This window comes from Hordeum vulgare, chromosome 7H (genome assembly GCF_904849725.1).
Source record: "Hordeum vulgare subsp. vulgare chromosome 7H, MorexV3_pseudomolecules_assembly, whole genome shotgun sequence".
In the NCBI taxonomy this organism is placed as follows: domain Eukaryota; kingdom Viridiplantae; phylum Streptophyta; class Magnoliopsida; order Poales; family Poaceae; genus Hordeum; species Hordeum vulgare.
The window spans coordinates 107,902,774-107,913,882 of record NC_058524.1 but is presented as its reverse complement, the minus strand read 5'-3'; positions in this window follow the sequence as shown (position 1 = coordinate 107,913,882).

Below are 11,109 nucleotides of genomic sequence, written 5' to 3'. Positions count from 1 at the left end.
TTACCGATAATTTCAGTGCCTGCAGAGAATACCTTGCTGGAAACCACTTGTCAGATCCTTCTGCTCCTCGTTGGGTTCGACACTCTTACTTATCGAAAGGACTACGATAGATCCCCTACACTTGTGGGTCATCAAGACTCTTTTCTGGCGCCGTTACCGGGGAGTGGAGCGCCTTTGGTAAGGAAACATTTATATAGTGTGCTGAAATTTATTGTCACTTGTCACTATGGAAACTAATCCTTTGAGGAGCTTGTTTGGGGTATCTTCACCTCGAACGGAAGCACAAGGAGTTTCTCCTCAACCTGCTGCACCTACTGAAAATATTTGCTATGAATTTCCTTCGGGTATGCTTGAGAAAGTGCTGGCTAATCCTTTTACAAGAGATGGAACATCACATCCCGACTTGCATCTAATCTATGTAGATGAAGTTTGTGGTTTATTTAAGCTTGCAGGTTTGCCCGAGGATGAGGTCAAGAAGAAGGTCTTTTCCTTATCTTTGAGGGATAAAGCATTGACATGGTATAGGCTATGTGATGATACTGGATCATGGAACTACAACCGATAGAAATTGGAATTTCATCAAAGGTTTTATCAATTGGTACATCGCGATCGGAATTATATTTATAATTTTTGGCCTCGTGACAGACAAAGTATAGCTCAAGCTTGGGGGAGGCTTAAATCAATGTTATATTCATGCCCCAACCATGAGCTCTCGAGAGAAATTATCATTCAGAACTTCTATGCTCGGCTTTCTCATGATAATCGCACCATGCTTGACACTTCTTGTACCGGTTCTTCTTTGAAGAGAGATATTGACTTCAAATGGAATTTATTGGATAGAATTAAACGCAACTCTGAAGATTGGGAGTTTGATGAAGGTAAAGAGTCAGGTATGAATTTCAAGTTTGATTGCGTTAAATCCTTTGTTGAAACAAATACTTTTTGTGATTTTAGCGCTAAATATGGACTTGACTCTGAGATAGTAGCTTCATTGTGTGAATCGTTTGCTGCTCATATTGATCTCCCTAAAGAGAAGTGGTTTAAATATCATCCTCCCTTAGAAGTCAATGTAGTTAAACCCGATCCAGTTGAAGAGAAAGTCATCGCTTATAATGATCCTGTTGTTCCCAGTGCTTACATTGAGAAACCACCTTTCCTATTAGGATAAAGTATCATTCTAAAGTTTCAACTGTGATACGTAGGGGCTACATTAGAACACCTACACCCCCTGAGCAAATTAGAGTTGAACCTAGCATTGCTATTATCAAAGATCTCCTGTCCAACGATGTTGAGGGCCATGATATTCACTTCTGTGAAGATGCTGCTAGAATTCCTAAACCTCATGCTAGAGACAAACATAGACGTGTTGTTGGCACGCCTGTTGTTTCTGTTAAGATAGGAGATCATTGTTATCATGGTTTATGTGACGTTGGTGCTAGTGTTAGTGCAATACCTCAATCCTTATATGATGAAATTAAAGACGAGATTGCACCTGTCGATATGGAACCTATTGATGTCACTATTCAGCTCGCCAATAGAGATACTATCTGCCCTTTGGGAATTGTTAGGGATGTTGAAGTCTTGTGTGGTAAAACGAAATATCCTGCTGATTTTCTCGTTCTTGCTACCACACAAGATAGCTTTTGTCCCATCATATTTGGCAGACCTTTCCTCAATACTGTCAATGCTCATATTGACTGTGAGAAGCAAACTGTCACTGTTGGCTTTGAAGGTGTGTCACATGAGTTCAATTTCTCCAAGTTTGGTAGACAACCTCATGAAAAAGAGTTTCCTAGTAAGGATGAAATTATTGCCCTAGCTTCTATTGTTGTGCCTCCTACTGATCCTTTAGAGCAATACTTGCTTGAGCATGAAAATGATATGCATATGGATGAAAGGAATGAGATAGATAGAGTTATCTTTGAACAACATCATATCCTTCATAATAATTTGCCTGTTGAACTTCTTGGAGATCCACCCCCACCAAAGGGTGATCCTGTTTTCGAGCTTAAACAGTTGCCTCATACTCTTAAGTATGCTTATCTTGATGAAAAAGAGATATATCATGTTATTACTAGTGCTAGCCTCTCAGAGCATGAAGAAAAGAAGTTACTAAAAACTCTAAGGAAGCACCATGCTGTTATTGGATATACTCTTGATGATCTTAAGGGCATTAGTCCCACTCTATGGCAGCACAAAATTAAAACCGATCAACCAGTTGCTGATCATCAAAGGAGATTAAATCCTAAGATGAAAGAGGTAGTAAGAAAATAAATAATAAAGCTCCTGGAAGCAGGTATTATCTACCCTGTTGCTCATAGTGGTTGGGTAAGTCCAGTGCATTGCGTCCCTAAGAAGGGAGGTATTACCGTTGTCCCTAATGATAAGGATGAATTGATCCCTCAGAGGATTATTACTGGCTATAGGATGGTGATTGATTTTAGGAAATTGAATAAAGCCACTAGGAAAGATCATTACCCTTTGCCTTTTATCGACCAAATGCTAGAAAGACTGTCTAAACACACACACTTCTGCTTTCTAGATGGTTATTCTGGTTTCTCCCAAATACCAGTTGCACAATCTGATCAGGAGAAAACCACTTTCACCTGCCCTTTCGGTACCTTTGCTTACACATGTATGCCTTTTGGCTTATGTAATGCACCTGCTACCTTTCAAAGATGTATGATGGCTATATTCTCTGACTTTTGTGAAAAGATTGTTGAGGTTTTCATGCATGACTTCTCCATTTATGGGTCTTCTTTTGATGATTCCCTCAGCAACCTTGATCGAGTCTTGCAGAGATGTAAAGATACCAATCTTGTCTTGAATTGGGAGAAGTGCCACTTTATGGTTAATGAAGGCATCGTCTTAGGACATAAAATTTCTGAAAGAGGTATTGAAGTCGATAAGGCTAAGGTTGATGCGATCGAGAAAAATGCCATGCCCCACAGATATCAAAGGTATAAGAAGTTTCCTTGGTCATGCTGGTTTCTATAGAAGGTTCATTAAGGACTTTTCTAAAATTTCTAGGCCTCTTACCAATCTCTTGCAAAAGGATATTCCTTTTTTTTTTGACGATGATTGTGAGGAAGCCTTCGAAATACTTAAAAAGGCCTTGATAACTGCGCCTATTGTTCAACCACCTGATTGGAACTTACCTTTTGAAATCATGTGTGATGCTAGTGATTATGCCGTTGGCGCTGTTCTAGGACAAAGAGTTGATAAGAAGTTGAATGTTATTTACTATGCTAGTAAAACTCTAGACAGTGCCCAAAGAAACTATGCTACTTCTGAAAAGGAATTTTTAGCAGTCGTGTTAACGTGTGAAAAGTTCAGATCTTACATAGTTGATTCCAAAGTCACTATTCACACTGATCATGCTGCTATTAAGTATCTTATGGAAAAGAAAGAGGCTAAACCTAGACTTATCAGATGGGTTCTCTTGCTACAAGAATTTGATTTGCATGTTGTCGATAGGAGGGGTGCTGAGAACCCCGTAGCAGATAACTTGTCTAGGTTGGAGAATGTTCTTGATGACCCACAACCTATTGATGATAGCTTTCCTGATGAGCAATTGAATGTCATCAATGCTTCACGTAGTATACCGTGGTATGCTGATTACGCAAATTATATCGTTGCCAAATATATACCACCTAGTTTCACATACCAGCAAAAGAAGAAATTCTTCTTTGATTCGAGACATTACTTTTGGGATGATCCTTACCTTTATAACAAAGGAGTAGATGGTGTTATTAGACGTTGTGTACCTCAACATGAACAGAGACAGATCCTACAGAAGTGTCACTTCGAGGCTTACGAAGGACACCATGCGGGAGATAGAACTGCACACAAGGTATTGCAATCAGGTTTCTATTGGCCCACTCTCTTCAAGGATGCCCGTAAGTTTGTCCTATCTTGTGACGAATGTCAAAGAATAGGTAATATCAGTAAATGTCAAGAAATGCCTATGAATTATTCTCTTGTCATTGAACCATTTGATGTTTGGGGTTTTGGTTATATGGGACCTTTTCCAAAATCCAACGGGTATACTCATATCCTAGTTGATGTTGATTACGTTACTAAGTGGGTAGAAGTTATCCCAACTAGTAGTGATGATCACAACACCTCTATCAGGATGCTTAAAGAAGTTATTTTCCCTAGATTTGGAGTCCCTAGATATCTAATGACTGATGGTGGTTCACATTTCATTCATGGTGCTTTCCGTAAAACGCTTGCTAAGTATGATGTCAACCATAGAATTGCATCTCCCTATCACCCTTAGTCCAGCGGTCAAGTAGAGCTAAGTAATAGAGAGATTAAACTAATTCTGCAAAAGACTAACAATAGGTCTAGAAAGAATTGGTCTAAGAAGCTCGATGATGCAGTGTGGGCTTATAGAACTTCTTATAAGAATCCCTTGGGCATGTCTCCGTACAAAATGGTTTACGGTAAATCATGTCATTTACCTCTTGAGCTAGAGCATAAGGCTTATTGGGCAATCAAAGAGCTCAACTTTGATTTCAAACTTGCTGGTGAGAAGAGGTTATTTGATATTATCTCACTTGATAAATGGAGAGCTCGGGCATATGAAAATGCCAAGTTGTTCAAAGAAAAGGTTAAGAGGTGGCATGATAAAAGGATACAAAAACGTGAGTTCAATGTAGGTGATTATGGCTTGCTATAAAATTCTCGTTTAAGATTTTTTGCAGGCAAGCTTCTCTCTAAATGGGAAGGTCCTTACATTGTTGAGGAAGTATATCGTTCCGGTGCCATCAAGATCAACAACACGGAAGGTAATTTTCTGAGAGTGGTAAATGGGCAAAGAGTCAAGCACTATATCTCATGTACTCCCATAAATGAAGAAAGCAATATTATCAATACCATAACTCCGGAGGAGTACATAAGGGATATTTATCAGCGTGTTTCAGACTCCGAAAACGAAGAGGTATGTGATTCGGTAAGTAAACTGAGTCCAAAACTTTTCCAGTAGGAATTTTTCTCCGTTTTGGAATTTTTAGAAAATTAGAAAAATTTAAAGTAGTCCGGAAAACGCACGAGGAGGCGACAAGCCTGCCAGCCGCGGGTCACCCCCTGGCCGCGCCTGGGGGGCTTGTGACCACCTCGTGTGCCTCCCGGGCTCCGTTTTCTTGCGGAGTACTCCTTCTGGTCGGGAAAAAATAATTATATATTCTCCCGAAAGGTGTGACCCTCGTATCGCGCAAATTTCCTCTGTTTCCGTTTCAACCTATTGTGCAGACAGATCTAGATCGCTATGGCGTCCCCAAAAGCTTCGAAGGACAAGTTCTTCGACAAGGTCATCAATCCCTACCTCGCGGGAGTGCTGCAACACCCTCAATCTATCGAGATGCATGAGGGGGTGCTGCACATCCGTGATGTTGAGGGGCCCAAGAAGACCGGAAGCGTGGAGGCGAGGCTCGAAGCAATGGAGCAACAAGTCTTCAAGTGCCAAGGGATGGTGGAACGCGGACTCAACGCCAACCACATGATGATAAGGGAGTTCACCAACAAGCACAAGATCGATGCCAATGACATCGGGAAACACCTCTCCATGCTCTATGACAGAATTGATCACCTCCAAGCCCAGATGTATGACCTGCAGAACCAAAACTGTGAGTATGAGTATAGATTTAAATCAATACCGTTGGCTGCAAATTTGAGGATTACGGAGACTCGATCATCTTTCCATGATGGAGCACCTATGCCTTGGAAGACGGAGGATCAAACCCAGGTTGCAACAACTCCACCACCATCACCTCCGAAGGAAGACAACTAACCACAGGTATGGGCAATCCCCTTGGCTTGTGCCAACCTTGGGGGAGTTGCCTCGGTATCGTATCATCATCACATCTTTTGCATCTACCTTTTCTTAGTTTGATCCTTTTTGGTTTTATCTTTCTCTAGTAGAATAAAGTTCTTGGTGTTCTAGGCTTGAGTTTTTCTTTGTGTCACCCTCGATGTATTCGAGTTCGCGAGTCATATAATAAAGAGTGTGTTAGTTAAGGGCCTTGCTTTATGCCATGATCTAAAGAAAAGAATGATAAAAGAACAAAAGCATGAAAGATCATGTAATGATCTTATGGGAAGTGATGACTTCACATATAAAATGAATGTTGATTGAAACTTGTTGTGTGTGGACAAATGTAGACCTTGGTCGTTGTTGCAATTAATAGGAAGTAACAAAGAGAGAGAGGTTCACATATAAATATATCATCTTGGGCACCATCTATAACTGTGAACACTCACTAAACTATTGCATGCTTAGAAGTAGATGTTGGACAAGGAAGACAACATAATGAATTATGTTTTCTTGGTTCCAAACAATGATTATATGACTAGAGATCCCTTAGCATGTGACGATTGCTTCCACCCCATATCAGCCAAAACTCCCGCACCAAGTAGAGATACTACTTGTGCATCCATAAACCTTCAACCCAGTTTTGCCATGAGAGTCCATCATACCTACCTATGGATTGAATAAGATCCCTCAAGTAAGTTGTCATCGGTGCAAGCAATAAAAAGTGCTCCCTAAATATGTATGATCTATTAGTGTGTGGAAAATAAGCTTTGTACGAACCTGTGATGAGCAAGACATAAAAGCGACAGACTACATAATAAAGTTCTTTATCACAGGAGGCAATATAAAGTGACGTTCCTTCACACTAAGAGGTCACACGTCCAACCTCAAAAGCGCATGACAACCTCTGCTTCCCTCTGCGAAGGGCCTATCTTGTACCTTTACTTTTTGTCCTTAAAAGTGTCATGGTGATCGACACCAATTCCTTATTTTCCTTTATCTTGGCTAACGTCATATGCTAGGGAAAGATGTATATTCATATGTCAACTTGGAAGTAAGTATTCATGAATTATGAATTATTATTGTTGACATTACCCTTGAGGTAAATAGTTTGGAGGCGAAACTATAAGCCCCTATCTTTCTGTGTGTCCGACTGAAACTTTGATCTCATGAGTATCACATGAGTTATAGAAATTGTAGGAGACGAAAGGATGATTGAGTATGTGGATTACTTTACAAGCTCTTATTTGACTCTTTCCGATGTTATGATAAATTGCAATTGCTTCAATACTAAAGGCTATTGGTTGTTAATTCTCAATAAGGTTCTTGATCCATACTTTACTTTGTGAAGGAATTGTCACTTTAGCATGAGAGATTATATGATGATATTGATGTTCTGATTATGATCATGATGCCTGCATGTTCATATCTCGTTTAGTCGACACCTCTCTCTCTCTAAACATGTAGGCATATTTATTGATCTCGGTTTCCGCTTGAGGACAAGCGAAGTCTAAGCTTGGGGGAGTTGATACGTCCATTTTGCATCATTCTTTTATTTTGATATTTATCGCTTTTTGGGCTGTTATTACACTTCACGGTACAATACTTATGTCTTTTCTCTCTTATTTTGCAAGGTTTACATGAAGAGGGAGCATGTCGGCAGCTGGAATTCTGGCCTGAAAAAGGAGCAAGTATGAGATACCTATTCTGCGCAACTACAAAAGCCGTGAAAATCAACGAGGAATTATTTTGGAATTTATACACAATAATGGGCCGACGAAGTACCAGCGGGAGCCACCAGGAGGCCACACGCCTGCTAGGCGCGGCCTACCCCCTGGCCGCGCCTAGGGGGCTTGTGGGCTCCCTGTTGGCCCTCTCGCTCCCCTCTTTTGCTATACGGAGGGTTTCGTTCCAAAAAAATCAGGAGCAGGCTTTTGGGAGCATTCGCCGCCGCCACGAGGCGGAACTTGAGCAGAACCAATCTAGAGCTCCGGGAGGGTCGTCTTGCCGGGGAAACTTCCCTCCCAGAGGGGGAAATCGTCGCCATCGTCATCACCAACACTCCTCTCATCAGAGAGGACTCGTCACCCTCAACATCTTCATCAGCACCATCTCATCTCCAAACCCTAGTTCATCTCTTGTAACCAATCTCCGTCTCGTGACTCCGATTGGTACTTGTAAGGTTGCTAGTAGTGTTAATTACTCTTTGTAGTTGTTGCTAGTTGGATTACTTGGTGGAAGATTATATGTTCAGATCCTTGATGCTATTCAATACCTCTGTGTTCATGAACATAATTATGCTTTGTGAGTAGTTACTTTTGTTCCTGAGGACATGGGATAAGTAATGTATAAGTATTCGTGTGAATTTGCTATTCGTTCGATATTTTGATGCGTTGTATGTTCTTTTTCCTCTAGTGGTGTTATGTGAAAGTCGACTACATAACACTTCAGCATTATTTGGGCCTAGAGGAAGGCATTGGGAAGTAATAAGTAGATGATGGGTTGCTAGAGTGATAGAAGCTTAAACCCTAGTTTATGCGTTGCTTCGTAAGGGGCTGATTTGGATCCACTAGTTTAATGCTATGGTTAGACTTTGTCTTAATTCTTCTCTCGTAGTTGAGGATGCTTGCGAGAGGGGTTAATCATAAGTGGAAGGTTTGTCCAAGTAAGGGAAGCACCCAAGCACCGGTCCACCCACATATCAAACTATCAAAGTAGCGAATGTGAATCATATGAACATGATGAAACTAGCTTGACAGAAATTCCTATGTGTCCTCGGGAGCGCTTTACCTCCTATAAGAGTTCGTCCACGCGTGTCCCTTGCTACAAAAGTGATTGGGCCACTTTGTTGCACCTTTGTTACTATTGCTACTTGTTACTTGCTACTCGCTACGAATCATCTTATCACACAACTATCTGTTACCGATAATTTCAGTGCCTGCAGAGAATACCTTGCTAGAAACGACTTGTCATATCCTTCTGCTCCTCGTTGGGTTCGACACTCTTACTTATCAAAAGGACTACGATAGATTCCCTACACTTGTGGGTCATTATTTTCATATTAATTTATGATTTATTTGTACTAACATATTAATAGTTGCAAAAGTGCACAATGTTCTTGTTTTACACTTTTATTTGTAGGAACTATCAAAAATAGAAGAGGAAACCTTGTTGGAGTCGAATTGGGACTTTCCTGAAATCTGACTTAAAACTGTTTTTAAAATATACCACATTATAGGTCGAAGACGGACTCAAATCGAAATATCACACAAGACAAAAGTGTGGGGAATTTTATGCTTATAATTCTAGACATAAAATTCGGCCCATTTGGAGTTCACACGCTCCAGGAAAGCCCGTTTTACTAGAGGACAAATATCTAATTACGGGATTACGGGAATCGGTGACGTGATTGAGACCAACTCTTACCATATTTGATGGATTCGGCGAAGCCACGACTTTGAGACCTCATTAGGTCTGAGAGGGGTCCCTAGGAAGGTTCTGGAGGTGCCCAAAATCCCTTGGATCAAAAGGGCATCTATCGGAGGGCCAAGTATGATCGTCCTAGCTCATATAAGGAGAGCAAACCCTTAGTTCTCGGCAGCCACCAAAAGCCACGAATTCTGCCTCCCCCATGGCCTCATCTCCATGGGGGAGGGCTCATCTACAGCACCAAGAATCCATGGACGAAGGGGGCTAAGGGGCGGTGCTCCCCCATGATGGTCGGCCGGCGCAGGAGGAGCCCCCTGCGCCGCCGACGGCCGCCGGCGCCACCCTGCACCTCACGTGTTGCCCCTTCTCCATCCTCTCTGTCATGATGCCGCCTTCACCAACACCTCCATCATCATATCCTCCATAGCTACAGCGGTCCAATCTCTCACAAACCTCTATAATCCCCTATGTAAACATGGTGTTTGATGTTATAAATTATTTGCAAATGATCTATTGCATCTATGTCATATTTGTGTAATTCCCTTTTGTCATATGATTGATTGTTGAATCTCCATGAATGGTTTGAGCTATATATTGAATTTGTTACAGTCCTACAGTGCCCATCATATATTTATGCGCGCATGGATCACATCATAGGGTTTGTAGTATGTGGAGAAAGCTAGAGGGTGGGCTGCTGTTGGGGAATGTTGTTGGGGAACGTCGCATGGGAAACAAAAAAATTTCATACGCGCACGAAGACCTATCATGGTGATGTCCATCTATGAGAGGGGATGAGTGATCTACGTAGCCTTGTAGATCGTACAGCAGAAGCGTTAGTGAACACGGTTGATGTAGTGGAACGTCCTCACGTCCCTCGATCCGCCCCGCGAACAATCCCGCGATCAGTCCCATGATCTAGTACCGAATGGACGGCACCTCCGCGTTCAGCACACGTACAGCTTGACGATGATGTCGGCCTTCTTGATCCAGCAAGAGAGACGGAGAGGTAGAAGAGTTCTTCGGCAGCGTGACGGTGCTCTGGAGGTTGGTGATGACCTTGTCTCAGCAGGGCTCCGCCCGAGCTCCGCAGAAACGCGATCTAGAGGAAAAACCGTGGAGGTATGTGGTCGGGCTGCCGTGGAAAAGTCGTCTCAAATCAGCCCTAAAACCTCCGTATATATAGGTGGGAGGGAGGGGACCATGCCTTGGGGCTCAAGGAGCGCCAAGGGGGTCGGCCGAGTCCAAGGGGGGAGGACTCCCCCCCCCAAACCGAGTTGGACTTGGTTTGGTGGGAGGGAGTCCCCCTTCCTTCCCAGCTCCTCCCTTTTTTTTTTCTTTTCTCTTGATTTTCTCTTCTTGGCGCATAGAGCCCTTTTGGGCTGTCCCGCCAGCACAATAAGGGCTGGTGTGCCACCCTCAAGGCCTATGGGCTTCCCCGGGGTGGGTTGCCCCCCCCCCCCCCGGTGAACTCCCGGAACCCACTCGTCATTCCCGGTACATTCCCGGTAACTCCGAAAACCTTCCGGTAATCAAATGAGGTCATCCTATATATCAATTTTCGTTTCCGGACTATTCCGGAAACCCTCGTGACGTCCGTGATCTCATCCGGGACTCCGAACAACATTCGGTAACCAACCATATAACTCAAATACGCATAAAACAACGTCGAACCTTAAGTGTGCAGACCCTGCGGGTTCGAGAACTATGTAGACATGACCCGAGAGACTCCTCGGCCAATATCCAATAGCGGGACCTGGATGCCCATATTGGATCCTACATATTCTACGAAGATCTTATCGTTTGAACCTCAGTGCCAAGGATTCATATAATCCCGTATGTCATTCCCTTTGTCCTTCGGTATGTTA